Here is a 14,819-nt window from a genome sequence, read left to right as displayed (position 1 = left end):
CACCCTGAAACCAGAATACTGAGTTCTTTCCTCTTATGGACAGAAGGATGACTTACTAAGAAGCTTCAACTAACAAAACACAGGTATGCACAAGCTCAGAGCAAAAAGTTCAGAGCTTAGGTCCAATGGAAACTTATCCTAGAACTCTTGAGATTTGTGAGAAAGCAGTGAGTGCAGTGGGCTTTGTGGGTACCAGCACATCGCTGTATGCCAACCCCAGCGTCATTGAGGGAGGGCTCCTCTGGATCCCACTTCTGATACCAGAAACTATCAAAAATCCAGAAACAGTAAAAATTAGAAGCCAGATCAGTAAAATAGTATTAGTAAGAGTTTATTGTACACATAAGAACAGTTCATGAACAGGAGTCTTCAGAGCAAAATTGCAATGAAGTGCAGAGGCATGACACTGCAGGATGACTTATAAAGTAAAACTGAGAAAGTTGTTCAACTTTTACAATAATTGGTTATTAAAATGGAAGTTACCAGATGGCAGAGGATTGACTAAAAGTGATTTACCTTATGCCATTTTATGAAAATGAGTTGTTTCTTTTGTGATTATCAGAGGAGTACATTTACAAGAATAACCTAAGTTAAGCTGCACTTGTGTTCATGACTCAAGTCATATTTAGTTTTGTATACAGGGCTTAAAAGATTTCGTCTTGGGGGATTTTCAAACCTAGTCTCTGTTTTATTTTATTTTAACACTATTATGGAATCTAAGTGTCTTGTTAAGTTTCAAAATATTTCAATAATGATGGTTTTAAATATCTCCTCGTAACAAATAGGAATCCTGGTCTTTAAATGATCTTTTTCAAACAGAAGTATAATACTTCAAATTCAAGCTCAAGCCTGAAAGAAGAAACAGAATATAGCAAAGATTTCTAATAGGCTCAACATTCAAACAATTGATAACAGATGAAATCATTGTCTTTTAATTCTGCTTGGGAAATGAGAATTATCTACCCAAATAGGTATCCATATAACTAAAATTGAAAAATATTTGAAGAACTTAGGGGGGAAAAAAAGGAATCACTTGGTACATAACTCTCAATCAATATTTGTTCAATCACCAAATTTATCCTCAGAGTACAAATGTGTATGACTGCTTTGATTAAATTACTATAAATTATGTTAAGTGTATTCAGAATTAGTATAATTCTTTTTTCTTGAGGTGGTATATCAAAGTGGAGAAGAACACAGACTTTGGAGGGTAAAAGTTCCTTGATTCAGTTACTCCCCCAGTTCTTATTAGCTAATCATAAACTGTTTAATCTCTCTAAACCTCAGTTTCTGCTTCTGAAAAATGAAGATTATAGCACCTACCTTTTTGGGTGAGGTCAAATATGACAGTGAATTAAAGCATTTAACACAGTAGTGGCTATGTAGTACCTGTTAAATGTTGCTATGTTCCCCAGCGGTTTTAAATGGTATTCAAATAAACAATAAAATGTAAATTTATCACAATATCAAAGTACTGTTAAACAATTACAGAAGAAATTCAAGATTTTTCTTGACAAAGAATGAATGATGCTGCATGATGTTGCCTTTTTTATTGTTAACAAATCAAATTTGGCTTGCTTTACACATACTGAATTCCAGGGCCCCTTCTAGGGTACTTGGGCCCAGAATCACATGCCTGAATTGCTGAAGGGAGCTTAAGTCAGATAAGAAAATCCTTGCTCAGAGGCAGGGCAGGTCCAGTGATTTCTAGGACCTGGACTGAAGAAAAGTGCCAAGTGAAATTAATTTTACAGATGATATTGATGGGCATGGACAGCTAGAACGTCCTTGCAGAGGGGTAGGCAGCATGAGTCATTATTCTCAGTGAGCGACCTTTATTGTGAAAGTGGACAGCAGGTGTGATAATCATGGAAATGACAGAGAAGGATGATTCATTGCATTTTAATTTACATTACTTTTAGTGGGTAGGAATGTCCCAATTCAAAAGGGAGACAAAAGGCTCTATTTTTCTTTGGCATCTCCTTTTGTTTGTTTTTGACCCTGCTTATCTCCCAAATTAGATAAAGTAACAGAAATAGAGGTAAGGTGCATAGAGAAAATGACATAAGAGAAAACCCTGTGAAAATTCTGCCTGAGTAGGATGGGAAAGCTGCCCTGACTGGATGGAGTGTGATCCAAGTGTCACAAACTGAACAGAAGAACAACCAGGATGCATAATAGCTATTTTTTTTTTTTTATTTCGGAAAGCTGTGGCTACATTTTTTTTTCTTTTTCAACTTAAAGAACTAGTAAGTTAGGAGTTTTTCAAAATATTCGAGATTTTTCTATCACCTAGAAAATCAACTAAGACTTTCAATCTCTTCCTAGGCAAATAAGACTTGAGATAGTTAGTTTTCCCCTTTCAACATGTTACCTTACTTTTGTTAAAGAATCTTAAAGACTTTATTAGCTAAAAATGAGGAAGGAACTGAACAGTGAGTAATAATGTGGCACAATATTATGCAGAAAGACTGTACTATCTGGGAAACAAGAGAATTAAACTGTACTACCCTCTCTGATACAGCACAAGCGTAGAGTAGGCTAATATTAGTAACTAAACAGCAAAGGGCCGTTGTTTCCTGGACCAAAAATACAAATATTCTGCGCTTTTAATCAGCTCATGTAATTGAGTGTTACCAGTCTTTGGAAATCTGCAACAAAAAGAAGCTCTTGCTCAGTTTTCATCGTGAACATTTTAGGAGAAAGATAGAAACACATTAGCATTTTCCTCCAAGAGACAAAAGTGTTGTCCTTATAAATAAACAAGCAAACAAGCAAACAAACAAATGCCTGGCTTAGTTGTGACTGTTTAGTTCTCCCTGATAAGCATTCTCTCCCAGCAGCCTCGTAGTTAGTCGCAACTAAAACAGTTTGAAATGGTTTGCTCTCATTGTCATCATTTGACCCTTGTTTCTGAACTCAGTCCAGCATTTTTCTTATCACTGCATGAGGCACCATAAATTATGGTTCCAGGAACACTTCATTGACCTGTTTGGAGAGACTATTTAAGGGGAGTGAGTGAGGGGTTTTGGCACCAGCAACTTGTTATGTTATGACTCAGTATACAGGAACTATAAAAGATTGCTTCTCTCCCTATGGTTTAAAGAGGAGCTCAAAGCTCATGTTAGAAACCTTCCTGCTGCTGAAGAATGGAGAGAATCCCAGAATGCAGGGGAAAAAAAAAAAACAAATAGACTTATGAATAAAAGTTGGTCTCAAATTTCTAGAATTAAGGGATTTTCTTATTGAGTTACTGCTGCAATGCAGTTTCCCACAAACTAGACACCACATAAATATATTTCCAAAAGTTTCCTGAGAAAAGAATTCAAGAATAAATTCATCCCAAAGTAAAGCTACCAGCTCATGTATTCTTCCAATTTCTATGCTGTATTCATCAAATATCCATTTCTAAGATAGCAACGCATGCTTACTTGCCAGGACAGCACAGGACATGAATCTATGAATAGAAATAAAACATGATTTATAATAAATCATGTTAGCTGAATATATATTCAATTGATTTTTAATTTTCAAAAAATTCTTAAACAATTTTGGGAATTAATGATGTAGTTTAAGGATTCTAAATATGATAAATTCTACTAATAGCCCTGGTAAATTTTTGCATCAGTTTTTAAGTTCCAGGTAAAAGAGACTATTGAGTGAAGTGAAACCTATACTGGACAATCCAGGAATAAGCCAGGAAGTAAAAGAAAAGAAGACTACAATTAGAATATGGACAACTCCATCCTTCTTTCATTTTCCAACTTTAATATGTGATACTTCTTCCTCTTTAAGGATTTCTTAGTTAACATAATTTCAAAATATTAGAGACATTGTTTGAGAAAGAGTTAAATCTACATTTTAAAATTATCTTTTCTTCTTAATTTTTTCAATAGGAAATGAAATGCTCTTCACCTAGCATGTTTATTCATTTATTTAATTCTTTAAATATAAAATTAAGGAAGTGGAACACTTTGCCAAATTCAGAGCAAAAATGACAATGAGCCATTTTCCCTGTTTCCTATCAATATTTGAAAGGAATTGATGGTAATTAAATCTAACAAAAATTTTGTTGTCATTTTTAAATTGAACTTATCATTTTGAGATAGTTATAGATTCACTTCTAGTTGTAAGAAGTAATACAAGGAGATGCTTTGAATCCTTTACCCAGTTTTCACCAATGGCAACATCTTGCAAAACTGTAGTATAATATTATAACCAGAATATTGACATTGATGTAATCCACAGGTTTTATTCATTTTCCCCAGTTTTACTTGCACTAATTTCTGTGTGTGTGTGTGTGTGTGTGTGTGTGTGTGTGTGTATGTATGTATGTGTGTTTATACTCAGTTCTGTGCAATTTTACCACATATTTAAATCTGTGTATCTACCACAACAGTCAAGATACAGGGCAATTCCATCAGCACATGGATTTCTGATTGTGTCTTTTTATTATCAAGCCCTTCATTACCTGCCATCCTCCCTAATTCCTGGTAATCACTAGTCTGTTCTCCATTTCTATAACGTTGTCATTTCTAGAATGTTACGTAAATAGAATCATACAGTATGTGTAAGGATGACTTTTTTTCACTTTGCATAATTCCCTTGAGACTCATCCAGGTTGTTACGCGTACTACTAATAAAATTTTAAAATGTTAATAGGACAAATATAATCATAATCTTAAGCTAGTTTTAGAATCACTAACTTATTTTTCCTTCTTTGAATGGTCTAGTTTAGTGCTTCTCAATCACCTAGAGGCTTATTAAACTAAAACACAGCTTTCTGGACCTGCCCCTAGAGCTTCTAACAAAGTAGTATAAAGAGGGCCTGAGAATGCACTTGTCTGAAAACTCTTCAGTAAGGCTGATGCTGCTGACTCCATATTAAATAGCACTGTCTAAATTTACAATTAAGAGCTCATCATAAATATTATGTGAAAGACTGTTCTAAAAGAATTCATTCTTACTTGTCTATACCCAAAAGTTGTGGGTCTAAGAGAAAAGGTAACACATTCTCAGGCTTCTCAAGGAATACTCCATTATTTCCAGGAAGAAAAGTGACTTTCTAAATCAGATACTAAATAAACAAATAGAAAACAGGCAACTTATAAAAGAGGAAATATAAGTAGTCGATAAATATATGAAAGACTTTTCTCAGTAGTAATTAAGGAAATGCAAATTAAAGCAATGAGCTCATAACAGCCTATAAGCAACTCTTCCAAAAATTTGGTAACATGACCTGTCAGGAAGAGGACAGAGAAACATTCAGCCATAATAGATAATGGGCACAGCTACTTTAATGGGTAATTTTTCATAGTTTGTTAACATTAAATATGCCTTACGATCCAGTTATGGCAGTAAGAGGTCTCTTCTCTGTAAATGGAACAAAGAACATGCCTAACATATTATAAGGGCATTTGTTGCAGTCTTTCGAAAAAGCAAACTACATAAATGTCCATTGAAAAAGGGAAAACTAATATCTCTCAGCTGTTTTTAGAAAATGAAATCAATCTCCATGCACAAAAATGGAAAGGCTTCTAATTTAACACATATCTAGGGTCTGACTGCCTTCCTACCTGGAGATCAGGGAAGCCAGTGGACATGTCCTCTGCCTTCTTCCTCTAGACCACTACAAATCACCAGTATCTACCTGGAAGGAGCCTAGACATATGACTGCACTCCAGGTTAGGTGAATGTCATGTGAGGGACAGGCTGCTGAATTGCCTGGCTCTGATATCCAACAGAGATTACATTCACAAATCCCAAGGGACTGCAGCAAACAAAGAACCAATTCTTAACTGGCTATCTTCCCAGAGCTCAAAGCAGAGGGGACAGACAGAAACACCCATCTCCCAGTCTGTCCCTGAAAGAGGTCTATTTGCATACTTTGAAAGCTGCTACCTGAGCATCAAATTTCTTTATGCATCTATTAGCACACATCTAGGGACTGAATTAATCCTTCTTGGAGACCAGGAAGCTTGTGGACACCCCTTCTGCTGTCTCCTCCTAGCCTACTTCAAGATGTGAATATTTCCCTGGAAGGAGCTTATACACATATCTAGTTCCCCAGCTTTTCAAGCTACTGCCCAAGGGATGGGCTCCTGGATCACCTGGCTCTGACAGTCAAAAGAGTATATATTCTCAAGTGCCACAGGACTGTAGCAAAGAAGTATTTTTAATAGGTGCAGGAGCACTTCTACACACAGAGCTTTAAACCTATGACAAACAAAGAGGGAGCAGGCAAAACGTCAACCTTCCAGTTCCTCCCTGGATGTGGTCTAACTACATCCCTTCCAAGCTGCTGTCTGAGGGTCCAGTTTCCAATCAACTGGCATCTACATGCTGCCTGTGCTCCTCCCTTTGGGACACTGATGGGTCTTGGCACACTTCAAATACTGAGAGGCATCAAGAACAAAGAAGGTATAAATAAAAATTTAAGAGAAAGCAAAGACTTTAGGCTTGACTGATTGATGAGGTTCATCTCCCACATGAGACCATTCTGTCAAGACTGGGAGAGGTGGCTGCTTTATCTATGTGCAGAAACCCAATACAGAGAGTAAAGAAAATGAAGAAAGAATGTATTGCAAAGAACAAAATAAAGCTCCAGAAACAGATCTTAATGAAATAGAGGTTAATGGTTTACCTAACAGAGAGTTCAAAATAATAGTCTTAAAGATGATCACAGAGGAGATGAACAAAAAGAATAACAAGGTAGAGACAGAAATTATTAAAAAGTACCAAACAAATCATAGAGCTGAAAATACAATAACTAAATTTAAAATTTCAATAGGGGGGTTCAGCATCAGACTAGATGGAGTGGCAGAAAGGATCAATGAACTTGAAGACAGGAGGGTGAAATTCATCTAATCTTAGAAGCAAAAAGAAAAAAAGAACAAAAAGTAGTGATGAAAACTTGAGACTTTTGGTACACCATCAAAAGAAACAATATACGCATTATAAGGGTCCCAGAAGGACTAGAGAGACAAAGGTGTAGAAAACTTATTCAAAGAAAAAAATGCCTTAAAAAAAGATGGTAGGAAAACTAGATAGCCACATGCAAAAGATGAAATTATACTCTTATCTTACACCATACACAAAATCAACTCAAAATGCCTTAAAGATTTGAATGCAAATATAGGGGGCAATCTCCTTGACATCCACCTTGGCAATGATTTTTTTTTTTTTTTGGAATTTGATATCAAAAGCAAAGGCAAAAAAAGCAAAAATCAACAAGTGGAACAACATAAAAATAAAAAGCTTCTTCACAGCAAAGGGAACCATCAACATAATGAAAAGGCAATCTACTGAACGGAAGAAAATATTTGCAAATCATATGTCTGATTGAGGGGTTAATATAGAAAATATATAAAGGATTCATACAAGTCAATAGCAAAAAAAAAAAAAAAGTGCCAAACATTCTGATTAAAAATGGGCAGAGGAATTGAATAGACATTTTTCCAGATAGTCACAGGTAAATTAAAATTTGCTCAACATCACTAATTACTAGGGAAATGCATATCAAAAACACAATGAGATATCATCTCACTCCTGTTAGAATGTCTATCATTAAAAAGACAAGAGATAACAAGTGTTGACAAGGATGTGGAACAAAGGAGAATATAAATTGGTACAGTGCCTATGGAAAGCAATATGGAAGGTCCTCAAAAGATTAAAAATAGTTTCCATACAAGTCAGCAATATTCCTTCTGGGTATATATGCACAGGACTCAAACAGTCCTATGTTCATTGCCACATTATTCAAAGTAGACAAGGTATGAAAACAACCTAAGTGTCTACCAATGGATTAGTGGATAAAGAAGATATGGCAGATATACACAATGATACATTATTCAGCTATGAAAAAGAAGGATATCCTCTTGTTTGCAACAACACAGATGGACCTTTAGGGTATTATGCTAAGGGAAATAAGTCAGACAGAGAAAAACAAATGTTATGTGATCTCACTTATACATATGTGGAATCTAAAAAAGCCAAATTAGAAATGAAGATTAGAATGGTGGTTACCAGGGGATGAGGGATGAGGGATGAGGGAAATGGGGAGATATTGGTCAGAATACAAACTTCCAATTATTAGATAAATAAGATCTAGGGATCGAATGTACAGCATGGTGACTCTAGTTAACAATATTGTGTTATATACTTGAAAGTTGATAAGAGAGTAGGTTTTAAATGCATCACCACAAAAAAGAAATGATGTGATGTGATCCAGATGTTGGCTAATATTCTGCTGGTAATCATTTTGCTATGTATAAGTGTATCAAATAAGGTTGTGCACCTTAAACTTATCAATGTCACGTCAACTATATGACAATAAAAAATAACTAAATACTTGTTATATATGCTAGATATTATTCAAAGTAATAATAATAATAAGAGCTAATACTGAATGCTTACTATATCTCAGGCACTGGTGTATGCACACTACACAGCCCTATAAGGTAGGTATTGTTTATTTTTTGTCTATAAGGCCCTATGAGATAGATATTATTTATCTTTATTATTCATCTTTTATTTATCTCACAGGTCCCTAGGAAGCACTTAACAATTGCACATAGAAAGAAAAGAAATCCAGGTAAAGCTGAGAGTGTTAGCAGCAATTCAAGAGTCTACTCTCCAGGGCCCAGTCATTGATTGTCTCTGCTTCAGTAACAAGGAAAGTTTGTCTTCTTTCCCAGAAGAGAGGCTTGTTAGCTTAGTTTGGGGAAGGTGTCTACTCTAAGGATCAGTGAGCTCTGCCCAGAGGGGCAGACTCACCAGTTCAGACATAGTGGAGGTCCATCTGTATGTTTTGACTGACCTCTGAGATGGGGGAAGTTGGGGGAAGTGGGCAGGAACAAAGTTATAAACCAGGAGGTTCACTCCAGCTCTGGTCCCCTTTATTCTGTGACGCCCTGGTAGAGGCAAACAATGAATGGCAGACATTGATTCAACTAACATGTAAAAAAATGTTTTATGAGTACGTAAGCTGTGCCTGGCATTTTAATAATCTGCCTTTATATGATGGCGTATAATTTACAAAGATCTTTTACATAGACCTTTCTTCTTTTAGTCTCAAAACAGCCCCGGGGATAGAAGTACTGCAGATACTATACTCCCCCATTTTCACAGATGAAGAAACTCAAGCTGACAAGTAGCTTGCCCAAAAGTCACATGTTTGGACAGAGGGATTGGAAATGGGACTCTGACCCATGACTTTTTAATCCCCAGCCAGCCCTCTTCCCGGTAATAACTTGCCGCGAGCATTTAGTACTGACTTGGGGAAGAGGTACTGAGAACAGCTTATTTCACTGAGAAGGAGGAACTTCATGTCTAAGGAGGTGAGTAATACCATCCAGATGGAAGATTTGACCAGCAATAAAATGAAAATGATAGCAGAGAGAATTTATTCACAAAGAAGCAGCACATTTATTGATGGGATTTATCTAGTAAATGACAGGAATAAAATAGACTTTGTTATTCTAATTTAGGGAAGAATCACTCTATGTGGAATAAAATAGAGCAATTTTCTCTGATGATACAAAACTACTCCGCACTCATATCAAGATACGAGCAGTGTTGTCAGGGCAGCATTAGCTTGAGGAAGAAAATCAGTGGTGAAAATTAGCAGGCTTAATTTGAACATCCTTGGCGAAGATAACCCTATAGGATTCCTAAATAATTGCTTCATTGAAGATACTCTTCTTTGCATCATCTCTGTCATGTAAGGGTTGAATTGGAATTACAGAGCAAATGAAATTGTCAGGTCAGTGCCACAGGTTTCTCCCCAGCCAAGTTAAGTCCATTTTAGGAAATATTCTCAGGCTTTTCCCCATGAGGGTAAGGCAGAGAAATAACACGAGTAAGAAATTGGCTGTGTCTCTTTTGCTTCAAAGAAAATAATTGTCTCACCTTGTTTTTTAGATTTGTTTTAAGCAATTTCATTGTCTTACCTCTAACCATGTCTTATATAGAATGAAGAGATAATTGGAGCAAAACAGAATATTGTCACTTGTATGGTCTCTTGTTGCCATGAGGTGGACAGTATTTTGCCTCTGCAGTTGTCAAATGTAAATATTGAGACTTTAAAATTCAATGTGCTTTTCACCAAATTTATCCTGTAGATGGGTTCCAAAGGCTTCATGGCAGCTAGCTGCATTATCAGTGGTGTAGTCATTGTCATTCTCTGTGATAAATGTTGTATTGATTTAATTATATTAGCTCACTCTCTCTTTATTGAAAGAAAAACGTTTCTGTTTATGTGGCGCTAAAGGTTCTTTCATACTTCCAAGATATGGAAAGAGAAAAAAAGCAAGTTGCAGAACAATGTTTCGCATTCAGTGGCGTGCACTCAGTGTCCAACACAGAGGGCTGAATGGAGGAACACCAAACAGTTGGGAATTGTTGCATCTGGGGAAGGGAAGGGGCAAGGAGGAGGAGTACTGGATGGGAGAAGGGGGACATTCATGTTTTTTTCTAAATATTTCTGTGTGGTTTGAATCTTTTACAACAATAACATATTCATGTATGACTTGTGTGATTTTAAAAGGATGATAAAATAAAAGGTTCATTTAGTCAATGAGAAATGGGGCTTTTACTTGCAATGCTGCTTAAAGGTTAATTTTTTTGTGAAGTCAGTTAGTGGTCTTAGGTTTGAAGGCAAATTTTTGTTTGGGTCTGCTAGCCAGTAGACCATCTCTCTAGGAGATGTTCATTATTTTAAAGTTATTTACTTTAAAAGGTTAAAAATCATAAAATATGTTAAATGTACCTAAAGTTTTAGCTTTGGGCAGCATTACAAAGAACCTGCCCAGAAATGAGAATATACTACCAAAAATCTAAAGATAGTCTCTTACAATTTTCCTTCTAATACTTTTTCCAGAATGAAGATACTAAAAAAAAGTCTTAAAGTTCTAAGTTACTTATGAGACATTACCCTTCTACACAGCAATTTACCAAACTCTACAAGTAGCTTAAACCCTGGCTTTGAGTCCCTCAACCATTTCTTTGCTGTTGTTATTGTTTTTCCTCCATAGTTTAATAATTATCATTAGAAGGGTTTGCAAGTGTACACTTGCTGAGAGGCACAGAGGAGGAAGAGAAGGACCATGCTTAGGCTGTCCTTCTTGGTCCCTTTGAGAAGCTCAGTGTCTTCAGTTTATATTAGCTCCAAATGTTGCAGATCCTTGGTACCTGTTCTCGGCCTTCCATCCTTCTTAAACTTTTTGTGGGTAATATTGCCTTTACCCAAGTCTCAATTAATCACATGGAAACAATATGCTCAAATTTGTATTACAGCCCAGATCTTTTAGGTGTGCTCCAGGTACCTACCTCCAGCTGCATTTAAACATCTTCAATTAGATGACCCACAGGCATGACAAACATAAGAGGTGTAATAGTGAACTCATCTCTCTCTACCCCAAACCTACTCTACCTCCTTTGAATCTAGCAGTTCCCAACCAGTGATGACTTTGCACCCCAACCCCCAAGGATATTTGGAAATATCTGAGGTAGAGGAATCCTCCTGACATATGATGGGTAGATGCAGAGAGGCTGCTAAACATCCTAAAATTTACAGGACCCTCTCTCCCACCACACAGCAAAAAGTTTTCTGTCCTAAAATGTCAGTAGGGCCAAGTTTGAGAAAAGATTAATTTCCAAAGTGATGGAGAAATGGTTCATTTAATGGTTAATTACTGGATAATGGATTAACCTCTCAGAGAACAAGGACACCATCACCCATCCTTGAAATCACTCCTATATTCCCCCATTCTCTCTCCCTTCTCACATCTAGATGTTCAACAGTCCCAGAAATTCCAGATACAATCATTCTCCACATTTTCACTGCCACAGTCATGACTTTAATTCATACTGTCTCCTGAGCTATATCCCTCTTTTTATGAACCCCCCATTTTCCCATCTCTCTCCACATCAATCTGTTTACTGCTGCTTGAGGAACCTTTCCAAAACACAAATATATTCACATCACTCTCATTAAAAACCATCATATCATTTTTATTGCCTATAGATACAGATGAAGTTGCAGATTCTGTTCTTGTTTGATCCCTTTAGATCTCTTCAGTGCCTTGTTTCTCAAATCCCTCTCTTGGCCATCAGCTCCCCATATCTTCCACACATACTAATTACTTAAAGTTCTAGAGGACTTTTCATTGCTATCTTTCATCCTCTTTGTATGTCAACATGGAATGCTATCCACTTACTCTGTTATTGCTGTTTCACTCATAGGTATCATTCAAAGTGCAGCTCATATGTAACTTTGTCTGAGAATACTTTTTTCCCTAACCCAAGTCTACAGAGAGTGCCCATACTTGTCAGAGTTCATGGCTGAAGATAACAGAATGAGATTCTGGATAATTTAAGTAGAAAAGATATTTATTAAAAGGGTATTAGTAGCTGTACCAGGTTGAATAGTGTCTTCCAAAAATGTGTATCTTACCCAGAGCCTCTAAATGTGACCTTATTTGGAAATAAGTTCTTTGCAGATATAACCAAGTTAGGATGAGGTCATACTCAGTTAGGATGGGCCCTAAACCCTATATGACTGGTATCCTTATAAGAAAAAGAAAACTTGGACATAGAGATACATACTCACAGAGGAGAAGGCCGTGTGCATGTGAAGACAGAGGGAGAGACTGAAGTGACGTATCTCCCAAGAAAGAAGCCAAGGAACTCCAGGGGTTCCCGACAACTGCGGGAGGCCAAGGCGAGAGGCATGAAACAAATTCTCCTTCAGAGCCCCCAGAAGGAAACAACCCTGTAACATGCTGATTTCAGACTCTTGGCCTGCAGAACTGAGAGATAATACATTTCTGCTGTTTAAGCCACCCAGTGGGTGGGTGTTCGTTATGGTGACCTTAGGAGACTGCTACAGTAGCCCAGATAGTCAACAGGACAAATAAAAAGATGTGCTGTTGCTAGTTAATCAAGGCAGAGTTATAATCTTTCCCCAGAATGATTTTCTGAGAAAGCTGTCTCTTGACCCCTGCTGTGATCACCAGCACGGCCAGCACTCCATCATTTCTGTACTTCTGGGCTTTACCAACACCCAATGTTTACTGTTGCACCCTGAGTCCCCAGCTCTTCCCCAGTTTCCATCATCCCTTTCCAACTCCCCGTGTGACTCTGTTTCACTCTCTCAAGTTGGGTGAAAAGTGCTCTTGGCAGGCACCAGCTGTACAATTTGTGGAGCTCAGTGCAAAATGAAAATGTGGGGTCCTTTATTCAAAAATTAAGAATTTCAAGGCAGTGACAGAAGAGCATTAATTAGCCGGACCCTTCTCAGCACAGGTCACACACCCACGATGCTAGCCCTGACTCAGTCATACTTAGGTGACATACCCATACTCTTCACTGAGAGGATTCAGAGGCAGACTGTCTACTCCCTTCAATCCTTATAATGAAGAACAGAACGCTCCCTCCCACTTGTGTTTGCATTCCTCTAAAATAGGAAAGTGATCTGATATTTGGCAACAAAAAGATAAATTTCCTAGGCAGAGCTTATATATATTTCATAGCACTGCATTACAATTGACTACTTTCGTGTCTGTCTCTTTTGCTAAACTGTTAGAAGACAAATGCTTAGTTGGACAACAACAATCTTCTTTTCCTGTGGCCAAAATGTTAAGTCAGGGATGACTCACATATATGATATACAAAATTTTCATTTCCTTGATGTTTTTCTCCTTGTGGAGATAACTTTATTCTAATCACATGAAATATGTGTAGGAAATGGTGATGCTTTGTGCTTATTTCATATCTGCTAAATTGCCATGGAGTGCGTTTCTATTAGGTATCAGTTATACTGAAGACGTATTAAATGTACTAAAATGTAAACTATTGTCTCAGGTTCTGTCCTGTAAAATATCAACCATTTGTAGGCAAATCAATTTCCATATGTCTTCTTTCTTTCCTACCAAGTAGTAAAGGACTATCTTTCCTGACAGCCCCCAAATGACTTCATGTGCTCATCCCAATTTCTGTTCCAACTTTCCTAGTCAGTCCAACCTCCGGAAAGATTGGATCTCAAGACTGAATGAACTCTCCACATTCTCTTTTGAAAGATAAACAGGCACTCTATAAACTTCATCGTCCTAAACAACAGAAACATCTGTTTAGGCTCATGTGAAGCTTTTTGGCTGAGCTCAGCAACAGGGAGGCTTAGGAAGTGTGTTCATCAGCTGCGTTCTGCAGCACCCAAACATCATCACTGTTCAGAATGATGCACTGTAGAGATTACCAAGCATGGGAATAACTAAACTGGATAGCTATCCATAAACAATCCTGGGAATGCTATTACACTGGCCTCACATCCCACAGTTTTGTCCTCCATGAGAAATCATTACAGGACATAAATAAGCATGAAATGTAAAAGATTGCTTAACTCGATAGAGTCGTTAGATCATTTAAATGGACATAAATATCGAGTTATAGAACAAAGCCCAGAAGAGCTTCCCAAAGGTTATTTACTCTACCCACCAATGCCTGTAGTCAATCATTCTCACCAGACTAAAAGCCCAAAATAATCTTCTCTGTAGGTTACAAGTAACATCAGAAATGTTACCCTTAGGACTCTAGTCCTATGAGTTCAGTGAGTCAACAGTGAGTGGAGAAATATTTATTATGTCTATCAGATGACAGGCTTTATGTGAAAAAGCATATGGGTTGTTAATGGTCATAAGAGCCCTACAAGGTATGTTTTATTATCTTCATTTGATAAAAGAAAGAACTGAAGCTCAGAGAGTTTGTCACTTAAATTCAAAATACAGCAGACAAAGAGATCAAACTATAAACAGAACACTTAA

General features: G+C 37.0%; 1 long non-coding RNA gene across 2 annotated transcripts in view; it reads left to right on the top strand.

Moving 5' to 3' along the window:
• Positions 1-9,228: 9,228 nt before the first annotated feature.
• LOC141578380 (uncharacterized) overlaps positions 9,229-14,819 on the top strand; it is a 60,193-nt gene continuing 54,602 nt past the window's right edge. For both annotated transcript variants that reach the window (XR_012508740.1, XR_012508739.1), the window contains exon 1: positions 9,229-9,338. This is a non-coding gene — a long non-coding RNA (uncharacterized LOC141578380). The remainder of the gene's footprint in view (positions 9,339-14,819) is intronic.

This window comes from Camelus bactrianus, chromosome 8 (genome assembly GCF_048773025.1).
Source record: "Camelus bactrianus isolate YW-2024 breed Bactrian camel chromosome 8, ASM4877302v1, whole genome shotgun sequence".
Lineage (NCBI taxonomy): Eukaryota > Metazoa > Chordata > Mammalia > Artiodactyla > Camelidae > Camelus > Camelus bactrianus.
The sequence above is the reverse complement of the archived record's forward strand: the minus strand, read 5'-3'. Positions and strand labels throughout refer to the sequence as shown.